General features: G+C 46.7%; 1 protein-coding gene across 1 annotated transcript in view; it reads right to left on the reverse strand.

Annotated features, from left to right (window-relative positions):
* Positions 1-18,857, reverse strand: part of NDUFS8 (NADH:ubiquinone oxidoreductase core subunit S8) — a 208,072-nt gene extending 189,215 nt beyond the window's left edge. Inside the window, exon 1 of the mRNA XM_040437360.1 lies at positions 18,745-18,857. The gene's annotated coding sequence lies outside the window, so the exon portion shown is untranslated. The remainder of the gene's footprint in view (positions 1-18,744) is intronic.
* Positions 18,858-19,103: the final 246 nt, after the last annotated feature.

Here is a 19,103-nt window from a genome sequence, read left to right on the forward strand (position 1 = left end):
CAGCCCAGGCACGAGGACAGGGAGTCTCCACCATCAGGGGACGCCCCTGGGCTGAGGAATAATTCAGGGTGAGCATAGGGATAGGCTAGACATACTCCAATGCTCCCCTTAGCTGCCATGTGTTCACTCACCACCAAATAACTGCACCAACGGTTGGCCTCCCTGTAGGAACATATTTTATCTTTTTTCATTTTTTGTCTGTTTCACAATTTTCCATGGTGAACCACCACAGTGGTATTATTTTACATAGTACTAATAAGTAAAAGTTACGTTTTAAGGGGTCAATACTGCTGGACACCTTCCTAGTCATTTCTAGTTGCACCATTGGATTTAAGCCATGAAAGAATTAATAGAGGCAGAGGTCGCAATAACGCCTGTACAAGCGTAATAGACGCCTGTTCAGGCCATTTTACTCCCTGGAAAAAGTCTAAGGCGTACCGATACGCCTTAGACTTTTCCCTGCCATTCATCAGCACAGGGCGCGATGTGAACGGCACAGGCAGCGCACCGATGCTGCTGCTGCCTGAAACAACCAATGACAAAGCTCCTTACAGTGAGGAGCTTTGTGATTGGTCAGTTTGAGTGGCTGCCGGAGCTTATGGCACACTGCTCTGAAGTAACTAGGAAGGAAGGAGGCGCACGCGATTGTCACTGGCAGGGTAAGTGGCCTTGCTGCAGCGCCTTGTTTTAACTTGTTCAGCCTCACATGCTGTATGAGGCTAATCTGGCTGTGAACACATGGATATGTGAGCTACAGCGGTGCTCGTCCGTGGTGTGCGCCCTGTCAGGGACCAGCCCTGCTAGTAGTAACTGTTCGGTAACTCCACAGTTCGCACAGGTTACACATAAGTGACAGCCGGCAGCATGGTGAGTGTTGTGTCACCGACAACGTTTCAGTTTCCCGCGCTTATCTGTTGTGTACAGCTCCTAATGTGCAGGCAGCGTGCGTCATGAGGACGGGAGTACAGTACAGCTGTTACCCATAGCAACCGGAGGCAGCCTGCTCTGTAATTAGAGAAAGCAGCCACCGTCTGTTCATAAGTAACAGTCTGGCAGATTGGCACTGTTCTGGGGGTAATGTGGCTGATGGGGTTATGACTTAAGAACAGACGGTGGCTGCTTCCTCTAGTTACAGAGCAGGCTGTCTACGGTTGCTATGGGTAACAGCTGTACTGTACTCCTGTCCTCATGACGCACGCTGCCTGCACATTAGGAGGCTGCTGCCCCATGGTTACTTGATGGGCCTTCAGGGCCTAATATGGCTGGTACTGTTCTGCCTGGGGGTAACATGCCTGGCCCATGTGATGGATGGCAAACCCCAGTGACCAGCGGCACAGAAACAGCAGCAAAAATTTAAGGGATTGTCCCAAGATCAACACTTTTTACCTATCCATACTTAACCCAGAGAGCACTAGAACATGGTAACCAAGGTGGGGCCCCCAGCGATCATGTACTTGAAGGGGACATGTCTGTTTTAGTAAAAGCTTGCATTTCCCATGCAATAAGAATTCTGAAGAGTCAATTCTTGTGACTCTATAGTGTACCATTCCTCCTAGAACTTATGAACAAATTGTTAGTAGTCTGCAATAAAGGTCCAGCGGGGGGTTACCAGTTGACAGCACTGATTGAATAATATCAGGCTGTGCAGTGACACCCCCATCTGGACCTTCACTGCAAACTACCAGCAAGTCATTCATAACTAATAACAGGAATAACAGAGGAATGGTGCAACATAGTCATAAGAATAGATCCTCCAGGATTGTTATTACATGTGGGGGTGCAAGTAGTTACCAAAACAGACAAATCAGGAGAGGTGAGGGGTCCTCTTTAACGACAGGTGATAAATATCGATCTTAGGACAAACCCTTTAAACCTCATAAAATCACTGCAACAGTGACCTCAGTGGTGCCGACCCCTCAGCGCAACAGTGACCTCAGCGGTGCCGACCCCTCAGCGCAACAGTGAGCTCAGTGGTGCCGACCCCTCAGTGCAACAGTGACCTCAGCTAAATTTGAAATAGTCTAAATATGCCATATATGCATGGAAGACAGGTTCTAGAGTACTAGTAATGGTTTCCCTGCATAAATAGCAACTCCTTAATTTTATGTAGGCCTTCGTGTTAACTATTTAAATTACTATAACTTTCGTACTCCTCATCGGCTAAAAATACTCCTCAAAAATGGTAAGAGGAGTATTTTTACTGTTCCAGAAAAAATGTAGCGCGACCTCGAGAGAGGGACAGATTTATCATTTCCCTTGTTTCTGAAAAAAGTGGCGTTAAAAAGTTGCAAACTATGGGCCAGATTTATCATTAGCTCAGGTCAGAATAATGGAGTGAAAAAGTCCCAAACGCTAAAACTGCGCACAAATTTGCGACTTTTTTCTGCTCTGCACTATGCTCGCCAGTTTTCTGAAAGTGGGCATGTTTTCTTATGTAAATGAATCTCTAGACAGATTTACTATTGGGACTATTTAAAAAGTCGCAAAAAAGGTCGCAATTTCACTCCAGTGAGGACCATGCTTATCTTATGAGACTTTTTAATAGAACATGCGACTTTTTTATAAAAATGTGCGACTTTTTCGTAAAGATGTGCGACTTTTGTAAAGCTGCTTACTGACGGATAAACTGCTACCGTCAAACCACATTTATTATAGTCTTAAAGGGCCGATCATAAATCTGACTTGGCTAAAACTGACTTTAGCCATATGTTAAAGTGGAGTGAGCTGTCAGAGTAATGATAAATCTGGTCCTATGTGTTTGCGACTTTTTAACTGTGCCTTAAAAAAAAAGAAAAAAAAAGAAAAAAAAAAAAAGGGGGGGGGGGGGCGGTGGCAATGGCAGGGAGGGGGCCTGACTGCCGCTCCGTCCCCATTGACTATAATGGGGCGGAGTACCGACGGAGGCACGGCAGTGCACAGCGAAAGCCTGCCAGAATAAAACTATGACATGTCCGACATTTATTCCGGCAGCCTCTCGCCGAGCGCTGCAGGAACTCCACCCCCATTATAGACAATGGGGATGGAGTGGCAGTCCGGGGGCACACCTTAACTAGCGGCAGGACAGATCCAACAGGCTGTTCACCCGACGGAACAGCCTGCCAGAGGTCCGTGCCGCTAGTGTGAAAGTAGCCTAACAAGTGTCCCTGCTAAGCCCCTGACATCACTGCACAGCCAGGAGTGACAGTCACAGAAGGAAAGCACCTCTGATACAAGCAGGGTGCTTTAGGACTCAGACAGCAGCACACTCCTTCAGGCATGGACGAGCTAGCTCCTTCATGGATGGAGGAGACAGGCAGCTTTGAGAGCAGAACAGGAGGGGGGGTGGCTGCCAATAGCAGGAAAACCAGGCAGATCTGCTTAACCCCTTAAGGACGCAGGGCGTATCGGTACGCCCTATTTCCCGAGTCCTTAAGGACTCAGGGCGTACCGGTACGTCCTACCTTGAAATCGGCATTCCGGCGCCCCAGGGGTTAATCGGAACGGGATTTCGGCTGAAATCATTCAGCCGGCATCCCGTAACAATGCAGGGGGGGGGGTCATTTGACCCCCCCGCATCGACGATCGCAGAAAACCGCAGGTCAATTCAGACCTGCGGTTTTCTGCGTTTCCGGTCCATTCGGGTGTCCTGTGACCCGATGAACCGGAAAAAGACTGCGATCGGTGGCGTAATTTTACACCACCTATCGCAGTCCGAGGATTTGGAGAGGCGGTGCTGGCCCTGGTGCTGAACGCCGCTGTCCAGGGTGCTGATTGGTGCAGGGGAGAGAGGCGCGAGATTCAAACTTCCTGCGCTCCTCTCTCCCCTCCTCTTCCTGTCCAGCACCCTGACCGTGCAGCACCGTCCAGAACGAGCTCCTGTGTCCCCACAATCGGCATCCATCACCCTCCTGCACCCATCGCCACCCAGGTAGGTTAGGGTCAGTGAGGGAGAGGCACCGTTAGGCAGGGAAAGAAGGGAAAAGTTAGTTAGAAAAAAAAAAAAAAACTTTTATTTCCAAACTTTCTTTGATCCATCCATCAGACCCCAGATCCCCCCCTGCCACTTGCCCCCACCACCAGACCCCCACCCCACCCCACCGCCCTTCCCCATCCCCAGCCCCCCACCACCAGCCCCCCCCCTCCCCTGACCACCAGCCCCCTTACCACCACTTTTTTTTTTTCTGCGTGCGCTGACTGGCCGACACTTTTTAGCGTCCGTCTAGTGTTAGCGCATCGCCCGCCCCACCACCCCACCGACCGCTGATCAGCGTTGTACCGCTGATCAGCAAGTTTGAACTTTTTTTTTCCTAACACTTGCCCTTTCTTTTTTTGCCTTTTTTAGTACGCGAACACCCGTTGCCCCCACACACACGCACATATAATAAAGGTTTCCACACACGCACACATACACGCACACACACCCATGGCCCGCCGGATGTTCTCGGCCGAGGAGGCATACGCCCAGATTGCCTCCCCACGTTCCTTTTATCATCCGCATCCTCCTCATCATCATCTGATGACGATGAGCCACCAAGGCGGCGGAGACGCCGCCAGGCGGAGCCAGGGGCCCCACATGCTAGGGATCCTGTGGCCCACCCTAGTACGAGCCGCCCTGGGGTTCGTACTGGTTTCCCGGCCCACCAAATAAGTCCACCGGAGCCCCCTGCCGATGAACTTAGCTGGTGTCCCCCAGTGGACTTTGAGCCTGAGATTCCGGATTTTGCTGGCAATCCTGGAATCCAGATTCCCACAGTGGGGTTTACTGAAATAGACTATTTTAGTTTTTTTTTCAGTAACCCACTGGTGAATCTGATGGTGGAGCAGACGAATCTGTACGCCCAACAGTTCGTCGCTCAAAACCCAGGCTCATTTTTGGCTAGACCCGGTGGCTGGACGCCGGTCAGTGCAGCCGAGATGAGGACATTTTGGGGCCTCGTGCTGCATATGGGTCTAGTCCAAAAACCCAGTGTCAGGCAATACTGGAGTGGGGACGTCCTATACCAGACCCCACTGTACAGTATGGTCATGACACGTCCCCGGTTTGAGGCCATCCGGAAATGTCTGCATTATTCCGATAATGCAGCATGTCCCCCCCGAAGTGATCCTGCCTATGACCGGCTGTACAAGATACGGCCGGTCATCGATCACTTTGGGGCCACATTTCAGCAGGCCTACGTACCTGGAAGGGAGGTCGCAGTTGATGAGTCTCTCGTTGCGTTCAAGGGGAGACTCAGTTTCCGCCAATATATTCCCACAAAGCGGGCGAGGTATAGCGTGAAGCTATACAAAATTTGTGAGAGTACCTCAGGGTACACTTACAAATTTCGTGTGTACGAGGGGCGAGATTCCCGGATTCAACCCCCAGAATGTCCCCCCACTCTGGGTGTTACCGGGAAACTCGTGTGGGACCTTATGTACCCACTGCTGGATAAGGGTTACCACTTGTACGTGGACAACTTTTATACCAGCATTCCCTTGTTCAGGTCCCTTGCCGCCAGATCCACGTTCGCTTGTGGGACCGTGCGGAAAAATCAACGCGGCCTCCCTGCCTACCCCCTCCAGGTACCTATCCCCAGGGGTGAGACCCGTGCACTTACCAGTGGAAACCTGTTGCTGGTCAGGTATAAGGACAAGAGGGATGTCCTTATGCTGTCCACAATCCACGGTAACGGCATCACCCCAGTCCCTGTGCGAGGTACCGCGGCAACGGTCCTCAAGCCCGATTGTATCGTCGCCTACAATCGGTATATGGGAGGAGTTGATCTCTCGGATCAAGTCCTCAAGCCATATAACGCCATGCGCAAAACCCGGGCATGGTACAAAAAAGTTGCGGTCTACTTGGTGCAGGTTGCCATGTACAACTCTTTTGTACTATCCCAAATGCCTCGGATGCCAACTTTTGCCCAAATGCCTCGGATGAACGGTGTTAAAAATATAAAATAAAAACAAGCCAAAACACCCATTTTTGGCCAAAATTTCCATTTGAATCCTTTTTGCCGGTAATAAAGCAAGGGTTAACCGCCAAACAAAACTCAATATTTATGGCCCTGATTCTGTAGTTTGCAGAAACACCCCATATGTGGTCGTAAATGGCTATATAGCCGCACGGCAGGGCATAGAACGAAGGAAACTCCATATGGTTTCTGGAAGGCAGATTTTGATGGACAGTTTTTTTTTTGACACCATGTCCCATTAGAAGCCCCCCCTGATGTAGCCTAGACTAGAAACTCCAAAAAAGTGACCCCATCTAAGAAACTACACCCCTCAAGGTATTCAAAAGTTACTTTACAAACTATGTTAACCCTTTAGGTGTTCCACAAAACTAAATAGCGAATGTAGAAACAATTTTAGAATTTTTTTTTTGTTACATTGCCTCAAAAAAGAGTAATATAGAGCAACCAAAAATCATATTTACCCCTAAAATAGTCCCAAAACAACAACCACCTTATCCCGTAGTTTCCTAGATGGGGTCACTTTTGTGGAGTTTCTACTCTAGGGGTGCATCAGGGGGCTTGAAAGGGTACATGGTGTAAAAAAACCAGTCCAGCAAAATCTGCCTTCCAAAAACCATATGACGTTCCCCTTCTTCTATGTCCTGCCGTTTAGCCAAATAGTAGTTTACGACCACATATGGGGTGTTTCTGCAAACTATAGAATCGGGGCAACCTATTTTGAGTTTTGTTTGGCAGTTAACCCTTGTTTTACTCCTGGAAAAAATTGATTATTTTGAAAAATTTTCCAAAAAATAGAAATTTCAAAATTGTTTCTCCATCTGCCATCAACTCTTGTGGAACACCTAAAGGGTTAACAAAGTTTGTAAACCCAGTTTTGAATACCTTGAGGGGTGTACTTTCTTAGATGGAGTCACTTTTTTGAAATTTCTATTCTAGGGGTGCAACAGGGGGCTTCAAATGGGACATGGTATAAACAAAACCAGTCCTGCAAAATCTGATTATATTGGAAAATTTCCCAAAAAATATAAATTTCAAAATTGTTTCTCCATCTGCCATTAACTCTTGTGGAAGACCTAAAGGGTTAATAAAGTTTGAAAAAACAGTTTTGAATACCTTGAGGGGTGTAGTTTCTAGAATGGGGTCATTTTTGGGAGGTTTCTATTATCTAAGCCTCACAATATGACTTCAAACCTGAACTGGTCCATAAAAAGTGGGATTTTGAAGATTTCTGAAAATTTCAAAATTTGCTTCTAAACTTCTAAGCCTTGTAACATCCCCAAAAAATAAAATATCATTCCCAAAATGCTACAAACATGAAGTAGACATATGGGGAATGTAAAATCATCACAATTTTTGGGGGTATTACTATGTATTACAGAAGTAGAGAAACTGAAAGTTTGAAATTTGATAATTTTTCAAAATTTTTGGTAAAAATTGTATTTTTTTATGCAAAAAAATTAACTTTTTTGACCCAATTTTAGCAGTGTCATGAAGTACAATATGTGACGAAAAAACAATCTCAGAACGGCCTGGGTAAGTCAAAGCGTTTTAAAGTTATCAGCACTTAAAGTGACAGTGGTCAGATTTGCAAAAAATGGCCAAGTCCTTAAGGTGAAATAGGGCCGAGTCCTTAAGGGGTTAAAGGGAATCTGTCACCTGGATTTTGGGTATAGAGCTGAGAACATGGACTGCTAGATCGCCGCTAGCACATCCGCAATATCCAGTCCCCATAGATCTCTGTGCTTTTATTGTGTCAAAAAAACTATTTTATATATATGTAAATTAACCTTAGATGGGTCCTGTCTCCTCCATGCTTCAGTGATGAGTCCAGCGTTCTCTGACTCTGAGCCCAGCACCAGTCCGCATCCTTCAAATCTCTTCCTTGCACCCTGACATCACAAAGCTAGAGCGCCGTAATCTCGCGATGCGCGAGCTAGCGCATGCACAGTTCGTTCCCTGAGGCTGATGACAGCACAGGGAAGGAACACTATGCGGACACTGCGCATACGCTGGCTCGCGCATCACGAGATTACGGCGCTCTAGCTTTGTGACGTCGGGGAGCAAGGAGGAGATTCGGAGGATGCAGGGCGGTGATGGGCTCCTTTACAGTGGGCATGGCTGGGCTCCGGAAACATTAGTAACAGCTCCTTGGGCTTCTTACTTGCCTCATTAACACACATATAATATATATATATATATATATATATATATATATATATATATATATATATATATATATAAAAATAATCGTTTTATTCACACAATAAAAGCACAGAGAGCTATGGGAAATGGATATTGCAGATGTCCTAGCAGCAATCTAGCAGCCCATGTCCTCAGCTCTATACCCAAAATCCAGGTGACAGGTTCCCTTTAAAGAAGATATATTAGTAAGTGCAATATCTCCCTACTTTCTTTGTAGTTTTAACAGAGTGGCCAACCCCCTTAACATACGTGCAAGGTACATAACGGTGACAATAAGCATATGTAATTTTCGGGATTAAAACATGTCTAACAACCAAATAATGGAGGTGACAGACGCAGAGAGTTGTTATGGAAGAAATGATTATACAGAATAAGACACTAGGACCGTCTGAATGATAGAAATTATACAAGTGCATTCCTAAACCAGCAATATGTAATGGGAAATATTCCTCAGGAAGATGCAGTTTTAACCTCTTGTATCTATGTATAATTGTATTATTTATTGTGGAAGTTTTGATATAGTCATTTCTAATTAAAATGTGCAAGCATGACGTGGATATAAGGAGGGAGGCACATCTGTCCAGTTTGGAGCCAAAGAGCTAGCAGCATGAAATGGCTGTCGCTCTATGCCAGGAATAGCCAACCTGCGGCTCTCCAGCTGTTGCAAAACTACAACTCCCAGCATGCCTAGACTGCTTACAGCAGGGCATGGTGGGAATTGTAGTTTTACAACAGCTGTAGAGCCACAGGTTGGCCAGCCCTGCTCTATGCTTATGCACACCATGCTGTTTTTGATACTTCTTGGATCTATTTATCGGATGGTGTGAGCCATATTCTACTTTGTTTCTCTGGAATATATTCAGAAGAGAATATGACTTTTGGAGAACAGATTTTGGTGTAATGGTTTTTAGTCACCATGTCAGACTCTGAGGTATCAGTACTCTGGGAACCACCAAAAAGTGACCCCATTTTAAAAAAAAGTGTCCATAGAATCTTTCTAGGGGTATACTGATACTTTGACCAAACAAGTGTTTGATAGGATTTATAAACATTTGGCTATGAAAATGAAGAAAGACATTTTTTTTTCACAAGGCCCATATTTTTTTATTTCACAAGGGACAACAGGAGTTATTCCACAATTTGTTACCCATTTCTTCCTGAATACGGCAACACCCCATATGAGCTTGTAAACTGCCGTATGGGCACCCTGCAGGGCTAAGAAGAGAAAGAGCGGATGTACATTTGAGGCTTAGGGTACTTTCACACTAGCGTTATTCTTTTCCAGCATTGAGTTCCGTCCTAGGGGCTCAATACCGGAAAAGAACTGATCAGTTTTATTCTAATGCATTCTGAATGGAGAGCAATTTGTTCAGGATGCATCAGGATGTCTTCAGTTCAGTCTTTTTGCCTTTTCAGGACGGGGATAATACCGCAGCATGCTGCAGTTTTATCTCCGTCCAAAATTGCGGATCCGGCATTTTTTTCCCATTGAAATGCATTAATGCCGGATCCGGCCCCGAGTGTTCCGGCAAAACGGATCCGGCATTGCGGTCTGCGCATGCTAAGACTGCAAAAAAAGTAAAAATAAATAAATGCCGGATCCATTTTTCCGGATGACACCGAAGAGACGGAACCGGCACTTCAATGCATTTGTCATACGGATCAGGATCCTGATCCGTCTGACAAATGCCATCAGTTTGCATACTGCCTGCCGGAATCCTCTGCCACAAGTGTGAAAGTACCCTTAGTTTGGTGATTTATACAGCACTGGCCAACAACTGCAGAGGCTCTGAGGTGAAGTAAAAAAAGAAACCTCAAAAAATTACACCATTTGTAATGGGTGCAGGGAGCATTTTGACTCCACATGCGTTTTGTAAAGCCGGAATTAGACTTACCGGTAATTCATTTTCCACGAATCCACCATGACGGCCCAGAGAGATTGACTCCTGACCTCTGTAGGGGCAGGAACAGAGACAGGTTAAAAGAACCCCTCCCACCACCATTCACCAGTGAGTTCCAGATTATAGTGCCACAACCACCGGTTAAGAAGTGAAACGCTCAAAGTTAATATTTTTATTTTTTTGGCATTAACTCATACCAAGTCATTAGAATAATTTTTTGGGTGGGATATCATGCCGTCATGGTGGATTCGTGGAAAATGAATTACCGGTAAGTCTAATTCCGGCTTTCCACTTTACCACCATGACGGCCCAGAGAGACATAACAGATTATATACGTCTTAGGGTGGGGCAACGGCCTGTAGGACCTTGCGACCAAAGGCCAGGTCGGAAGACCTGGATAAGTCGAGTCTATAATGTTTAATGAAGGTGTTTACACTGGACCAGGTTGCGGCCTGGCATATTTGATCTAGGGAAGCTCCTGCCCTTTCAGCGAATGAGGCAGATATGGCTCTTGTGGAGTGAGCCCGAATGACGTCTGGACAACGGATGCCTTTGATCCTGTAGCAGTCTGTAATAGCCTGTTTTATCCATCAGGCAATGGTAGATTTGGAAGCTGCCTTCCCCTTATTTTTACCACAGAAGAGTACTAGTAAACTGTCCACCTTTCTTAGGTCTCTATTGAGTTTTTTAGTACTGTTCGTTTGACGTCCAGGGTATGGAAACGTTCCTCTCCAGAATTTTTAAGATTCTCACAAAAGGAGGGAAGAATGCTCTCCTAGTTTCTGTGGAAGTCTGTTACTACCTTTGGCAAAAACGTTTGGTCTAGCCTCAAGGTAATTCGATCCTCCTGGATTGTGAGGTATGGTTGTCTTATTGACAATGCTTGGATCTCGCTCAGTCTTTTTGCTGATGTTATAGCTATAAGAAAAGCCACCTTCTGAGAAAGATGCTTCAGGGAACTCGAGTCCAAGGGTTTATAAGGCGGACCTGTGAGTCCCCTAAGGACAGTGTTTAAGTCCCAGGTAGGCACCCTTGATTTGAGAGATGGTCTTAGTCTGGCTGCAGACCTCAGGAATCTTTGGATCCATCTATGGCTGGCTAATTCAGAATCGAAATAGGCACTAAGCGCTGGGACCTGGACTCTAAGGGTAGAAGGACTTAACCCTGACTTTAGTCCTTTTTGCAGGAAGTCCAGGATCCTCTGTATATTTGGTTTAGTCTGGTCTGGGGCTTCGTCACCTGACCAGGTGCAGAATCTTTTCCAGATTTTAAAATAAATGGAGTTAGTCACCTTCTTTCTGCTGGCCTTCAAGGTAGATATAACACCCTCTGAGAGACCTCTGCGTCTTAGAAGGTCGGACTCAGGATCCAAGCCGAGAGGTTGAAGATTTCCTGATGAGGATGGAGAACCGGCCCCTGGATCAGGATATCCTTCCTCCTTGGGAGAATAAATGCTTCATGTGGGGAGAGGTTGGTTAGAATCGAGAACCAGCTCCTCTTGGGCCAGTACGGGGTGACCAGGATTACTCTGGCCCTGATGATTTTTTTGGAGAACCCTTGGGATTAACGGGAACGGAGGGAAGGCATATGCAAGATCCCAGTTCCAGTGCAGGGAGAAGGCGTCGATCGCTAGGGGCCTGTCCCTCGGGTTTAGGGAGTAAAAGGTTGATACCTTTGCGTTTTTCCTTGTAGCGAATAGATCTACCAGTGGGAGGCCCCATCTCTGGACAATTAGATTGAAGATGTCGATGCTTGAGACCATTCTCCCTGGTCTATGGTAGTCCTGCTGAGGAAGTTTGCCGCGCTGTTTAGGCTTCCTTTTAAATGAATTGCAGATATTGACTTTACATTTTTTTCCCCCCAAAGGAAGATTTTTCTGGAAAGACCTTCTAGTTTTTGAGACCGTGTGCCCCCCTGATGCTTGAGGTAGGACACCGTCAGTACATTTTGGAGCGGCTGCTCGTATTGTCTCCCAAACTGCCCTGAGCTCCCTGTAGTTTGAGGACTGAGCTGCAATTTTCGGAGGCCAGTCTCCCTGGTAGAGGTCGGAGTATATTTTTGCACCCCACCCTTTTACGCTGGCATCGGTCTGAACATGCACTGCTGGGGTTTTGAGCCAGACCATGCCCTTTACATTTTTGTTTGAAGCCACCACCGGACTGAAGATTTTGTGTGGCCCAGGATCAGGTTTTTCCTGTCCAAAGAGGACAAATGTTTGTCCCATTTTCTTAGAAGCCAGGACTGAAGGGCCCTGTAATGGGCCTGGCACCAAGGGACTGCTACCATGCAGGCTGTCATTTGACCTAAAAGGCTCATCGTTTCTCTGAACGAGAAGGAGCGACGTCCTAGGAATTCCCCGATTGATGATTGAAGGTTCTGGATTCTGTCTGCTGGAAGGAAGGTTGTTTGTTTTACCGAATCCAGAAAAACCCCTAGGAATTTTACCTTGGTATCTGGAACTAGGGATGACTTTTTTAGGTTTATCACCCAACCTAGAGCTGTCAGAAGGGAACAGAAGATCTCTCGATCTGCTATAGACTGATCCACCGTGTTTGAAATCAGTAGAAAGTCGTCTAGGTAAGGAACGACAGTCACCCCCTGAGACCTCAGGGAGGCGACCATCTCTACCACCAGCTTCGTGAAAATCCTTGGGGCTGAGGCCAGCCCGAAGGGGAGAGCCATGAACTGGAAATGGTGAACGGACCCTCTGTGATCCCTTACTACAAAACGCAGGCGCCTCTGAGACTGGGTGTGAATAGGAACATGATAATATGAGTCTTTCAGGTCGATTGTACAGAGGGACGCGTCTTTTTGAATTAAAGGAATGGTAGAATTTAGGGATTCCATCTTGAACCTTTTGTAAATTACAAATTGGTTTAGCCTCTTGAGGTTTATAATCATGTGGAAGGAACCCCCCGGCTTCTTTACTAAGAAAAGGTTGGAGTAGAATCCCTGCCCCCGTTGAAGCTCGGGAACAGGAATCACTACTCCTAAGTCCAGGAGACTCTGGACCTCCTTCCAAATCTGGCTGTGCTGAAAAGGAGAAGAGTTCTTGATAAGATTTTGCGCCCAGGGGCTGGGAGAAGTCTGCTGCCACTGAGCAAAAAATTGGGATAGTCTTCCCCCTATCCTGGCGTCACTGTTTCTCACCGCCCTTGTTCTGGGGATTAAGGAGATACCCAAAAGGGCGGAGGGGTAGAGGGTAACTCCAACATCCGGATTTACCTTTACCACGAAAGGAGCTATTTTGGGAATATTGACTACGAAAGGAGGGTTTCTTTTTAGGGGTTTTCTCCTCAGGGAACCCTCTCTTTTTATCAGTAGCCTTCTCGAGAATCTTGTCCAACACAGGACCGAACACGTATTCACCCAAGAAGGCTATAGAACACAACTTCATCTTGGAAGAGAGGTCTCCTGACCAAGATTTCATCCAAAGTGCCCTCCGGGCAGCATTGGACAAGGCCGCGTCCTTGGCTGAGAATCTAATTGTCTCTGCGGAGGCGTCCGCTAGGAACCCTGTGGCGGATTTTAACAAGGGAATGGAGTCTAGTATCTGTTCCCTGGACGTCTTGTTAATTAGATGAATTTCTAATTCATTCAGCCACAGGTACATAGACCTGGCGACTGAAGTAGCGGCGGCTATGTTGGTCTTAAAACTAAACATAGCTGCCTCCCAGGATTTTTTTAATAAACTGTCTGCCTTCCTTTCCATGGTGTCCCTTAACTGACAGGAGTCCTCGAATGGTAGCAAGGTTTTCTTATTAACTTTGGCCACCTGGACGTCAATTCTGGGGACTTCGTCAAAAATCTTAGAGTCTGACGGATCAAAATTAAGGAGGTTCCTGAATTCCTTGGAAATCCCTAGTTTCTTTTCTGGTTGGGCCCATTCATCAATCACCATCTCCTTAATGTTTTCATTTATGGGGAATACACGGGAGCGTCTGACCTTCAATCCCCCAAACATCTCTTCCTGAACTGTATTGGGTCGCTGGATGTCCTCCACCCCCATTGTATCCCTGACAGCCTTTAAAAAAGGTCACTCATCTCGCTAGGAGTGAAGAAGAATTTTTTTGAGTCCTCGACGATCTCGCCCTCAGATAGGGGGTATTCGTCGTCCTTTTTTTTGGAGGATGAGGCATCGCCCTCCAAATCCTCGGAGTCTGAGGAGGAAATGTCCGCCATCCTGAGCCTTTGGGTGGGCGAGCCCCCAGGGTATCCTCACAGAGGGAGGCCAGAGAAGACTTAACTTCCTCCTGAATCATAAATCTAAACTCCTGCATAATTGAGAGTTGTTCTTCTCTCACTAACTTGGCAATACAATCCTTGCAAAGTTTCTTAGCATAATCATCGGGAAGCCTGACGGATGCATCTGGCGGTCTTCCTCTGCTTTTTTAAAGCAAGTTTGGCCTAAAGTGAGAGAGCAGCCCATCAATTTTATGGTGCATAAACTTAGATACAGTATACCAGAAGACCCAAGGGGGAGGGGCTCATACTAGTGGTTATCAGAACAGTCATACTAAGGCACCCTCCCCACTGGCCCCCCATCTGTCAAGCTGCCGGCATGCCCAGGTGGGCTACTCACGCAGGGGCGCTCTGGAGCGGTCTGCTCCTTCTGCTGCGGCTCCTTCTCCTGGTCCGACATGTCCTCCGATGATACAGAGAGCGATGCAAAAAGCGTAGCGGGAAAGTGCTTGTGAGCATTTTTGTAGAAGACATCCACTTCCGGGTTTCGTCCGGCGGCCCGGAAGTGACGTCAGACACGCGCGCCTGCGCAAAACGTCCTTCCGGTCAGCTACCTACACAGGGAGGTAGGCGACCCAGCAGCAGCTCAGGGCAGGCTTCCCACAACAGGGAGCGTGACCCCGGCGTCTCCCTGTCAGCTTTGGAACGGAGTCCGCCGGAGAGCAGGGGACGCAGTCCTGGATGAAAGGCCCGCAAGGGAGGCAATATTCACCGCCGATGCGGTCACCCATGTACTGAAAATAATAAAAAAAAAAAAAGAGGTCCTTATCCACTTCACTTCCCTGAAAGACAGAGAGGACTTTTCTCTGTCCTGGCCACTATAGGGGCAGGAACACACTGGTGAATGGTGGTGGGAGGGGTCCTTTTAACCTGTCTCTGTTCCTGCCCCTACAGAGGTCAATCTCTCTGGGCCGTCATGGTGGTGAAGTGGAAAAATTTATTCACAGCAGATGGTAGAAAGTGAAAATTGCTATTTTTCCATAGACATGCCATTTCAGTGCGCAATATGTTGTGCCCAGCATATGCCAGTATGAAAAGAAATTTTTATTATGCTTTCCTGGTTTTATAAACACCCTACATATGTCTCTAATCTTTTGCCTGGAGATACCATAGGGCTCAGGAGTAAAAGAGCACTAGGAGAATTTGAGGCCCAATGTAGTGATTTATGCGTCTTGAACCCCTGAGAAGTGGCCCTATATCGGAAACTACACCCCACAAGGTATTTATTAAAGGGCGGAATGGGCATTTTGCAGAAATTAATTTGAAACTAAATTGAATGTTTTCCACAGATACAGTAATTTAGTGCCCAATAAGTGGTGCCCAACTGGTGCCACCTGAGACTCGCACAATACTTGAGTTCATAGGTGGGTTCTACTCAGTATGGAAATGCCAGAAATGTGGATGTAAACTGCCGTGTGAGCACATGGCAGGGCACAGAAGGAAAGGAGAGACATTTGCCCTTTGGTGCACAGATTTGGCTGGAATAGTTTTCGGGTTCCACATCACAACTGCAGAGCCCTTGAGCTACCAGTATAGTGGAAACCCCATATAAGTAATGTGCGAAATGAAAATTGCAAGTTTTCCACAGATGGTATTTCAGTGCCCAATATGCTGTGCCTGGCTTGTGCCATCTGAGACACTCCACATAACTTATACTGGGTATTGAAATGCCTTAAACTGCTGTTTGTACGCTGCAGGGTTCAGAAGGGAAGACCCATTTTTGGCTTTTGCAGAGGAGATTTTGATGGATTGGCTTATGAGCGCAATGTTGCTTTTGAACAGCCACTGGGGTTATCAGTACTGCCATTTTCTGAGAATCATATTTTTTTTTTTTACATTTTCTCTCATCTCAGATGTGTGAGGGCTTATTTTTTGTGAGAGGAGTTGCTATTATCATTGCAGTACATAAAAAATTTTGATCAGTTTTTATTTCACATTTTAAGAATCAGGAGATAAAGATTGCTTTTTGGGTTTTGTTATTGCGGCATATATGGGAAAAATATTACGATAACAGCAATACCAATTTTATATAGTTTATTTTACGTTTTACCACTTTTACATAAAGTATTTTGGAAAAAAAAATCATGTTTTGTGTCACTATTTTCTAAAAGCCATTTTTTTTTACATTTTTCTGGCAGTGGTCTTGTGTGAGGGCTTGTTTTTTGCAGGAAGAGATTAATTTTTTTTTACTTTTTATTTTTGTCTGGGCCTGGGCCTGCTGTAGCAGCTATAGGCACCCTGCAATCGAATAGTGGGGAGCCAACAGGTTGAGAGAGGGAGCACCCTGCCTCTGCAAACCCCTTAGATGTGACGGTTAGCATTGACAGCGGCATTTAAGTGGTTAATCCTCCAACGCCGGCATCTGAGCCCTGTCACTGATTGAGCGCAGCTTCTGTGTGCGTTCGATCAGTGCACTCAGGCACTCACTTACCGCTGCGCCAGACATGTATGACGCAAGTCAGGAAGAGGTTAAAGGGGTTTTTACGGTACAAATTATTTATACTTAGCTGCTCCACACCGCTTTGGTCCTCCACATTTTCCAGTCCCAGAAGTGTTTACATTGAGTAGCCAAAGAGTGGCTTCAGCGGTGACGAGGCCACAAACAGCATATTACCGGTGAAGCCAGACAGTTGTAAACATTGCCGGAACCGGACGACTGAGATAGTGGAGGCAGCACAGAGATCAGGGGCATCGTGGAGCAGGTAAGTATGAATATTGTGTTTCAGGGGCTACGCTGCAGGAACTTGTTAAATAATTTACTGGAAAACCCCTTTAAGTTAGGTAAGTGACAGATGCCACAGAAAGCCCTCTGTTAAACGGATATGCTCTTGTTACAGGATGCTGCAGGATGTTATAATGCAGTCTAATACGCTATTCCATGCTTTTTTTTTTTTGCAGTATACTGATGTATTGCAGCCAAACAGAGGGCAATAGGATTCTATTTTGATCTCCATCTAAGGCTCCATTCACACGTCCGCAAAATGGGTCCGCATGCGGACCCATTCATTCTCTATGGGGACGGAATGGATGCGGACAGCACACAGTGTGCTGTCCGCATCCGCATTTGCGGTGCGCGGCCCTGATTTTGGGTCCGCAGCTCCGCAAAAAGATAGAGCATGTCCTATTCTTGTCCGCAGCTTGCGGACAAGAATAGGCATTTCTATGGGGGTGCTGGGCTGGTGTGTTGCGGACCCGCAATTTGCGGGTCCGCAAACACACCACGGACGTGTGAACGCAGCCTAAGGCTACTTTCACACCAGCGTTTTTTGCTGGATCTGTCAGCAAAAATGCTTCAGTCATTATAAAGGGTCTATTCACACGTCCGCATCCATTCCGCAATTTTGCGGAACAGGTGCGGGGACCCATTCATTTTCAAAGGGGCCAGAATGTGCTGTCCGCATTTGCGGTTCCGCACTTCCGTTCTGCAAAAAAATAGAACAAGAAAAGGCCTTATCTATGAGACTGCCGGCGATGTGTGGTCCGCAAAATGCGGAACGCACATTCCCGGTGTCCATGTTTTGCGGTTCTGCAATTTGCAGATCTGCAAAACACATATGGACGTGTGAATGGACCCTTATACAACTGTCTGCATCCGTTCTGAACGGATCCAGTTGTATTATCTCTAAAACCATTTTAAGTCAATGGGGGACGGATCCGTTTTCTTTTGTGTCAGAGAAAACGGATCCGTCTTGCTCCGCACCACATCACAGACAGAAAAGCACTGCTTGCAGCATTACTCCGTCCGCTATGGAGACACAACCAAAAGGAATGCATTCTGGTGCACTCCATTTCATTCAGTTCAGCTTTGTCCCCATTGACAATTATTGGCCATTTTTCCCCGCTATTGAGATCCTATGACTAATGAAGCCTTACGCCTGGAGGTTTCCTTATGTCGGTGATGTGAATGGCCCCTAACAGGAGCATGTTCAGTGCCTCTATGGAAGACCGGTGCTTAATTGTTATCAATGGTAGCGATTTATTCCACAAAACACTAGTGCAAATCTGATACTGGACCCTTGGAGAACACTCTTATCAGTGCCGCTTCCACTCCGTAATTCGCAAGCACATGTCAGTGTACACCTGAAGGACACCACAGATGCCATTGCACGTAAAGTCAATGGTAAGCAGACAACGTGAGAGGCTGGACTTCTCTGGGATGTTACTGAATCCATTTCTTATATAAACCTTCCCCAACAATCGCAATAAGGTCCAAAATCACGATCCGTGTCTGATACGCAGGCGCATTGGTCTAAAATTACGGGCCAAGCATGCGCAGTCTACTCTACATGCCGAAAGAGCATGCGCAGTCACAATCCCCTTTGCGTTCCACGGGGAACGTTCCAAAAGTCAAGACACAGAATTAAGCCCGAGGTTCAGATGAATCAGTGTCGGGAACTCCGAGTCCCATACATCCTCAGTCACAAGCAACAGCAACTGCTATAGTAGCATTTCCATCCTATTCTCACCTGACAGCAGCCGCTGACCTTGCTGTAAGGAAGCTCCGGTGGCCGCCAAGAATGCAACTACTACTGGTCGATGCTGCTGTCACTCAATGACGAAGACGCCTTTTCTGTTCCGGCATTCTCATTGGCGGTTCTCACAACTAGGCTGCCGCCTTCCTCGAGCTGATTGGACGAGATCTACGAACCAGAGGCTGGGAGACATGCATTGACCTTTGCTTACTAGTTGTCTGTAAAAGGACAGTCAGATCACGTGATACATTGGCTTCCGCAGAGCCTACTCCCGCCATATCTGTAAAAGTCTCTCTGCTGTGTGTATGAATGATCCCTCAGTGAGTGCAGAGGGGAAAAGACGCATTTTTCAA

Source organism: Bufo bufo, chromosome 6 (genome assembly GCF_905171765.1).
Source record: "Bufo bufo chromosome 6, aBufBuf1.1, whole genome shotgun sequence".
In the NCBI taxonomy this organism is placed as follows: Eukaryota; Metazoa; Chordata; class Amphibia; order Anura; family Bufonidae; genus Bufo; species Bufo bufo.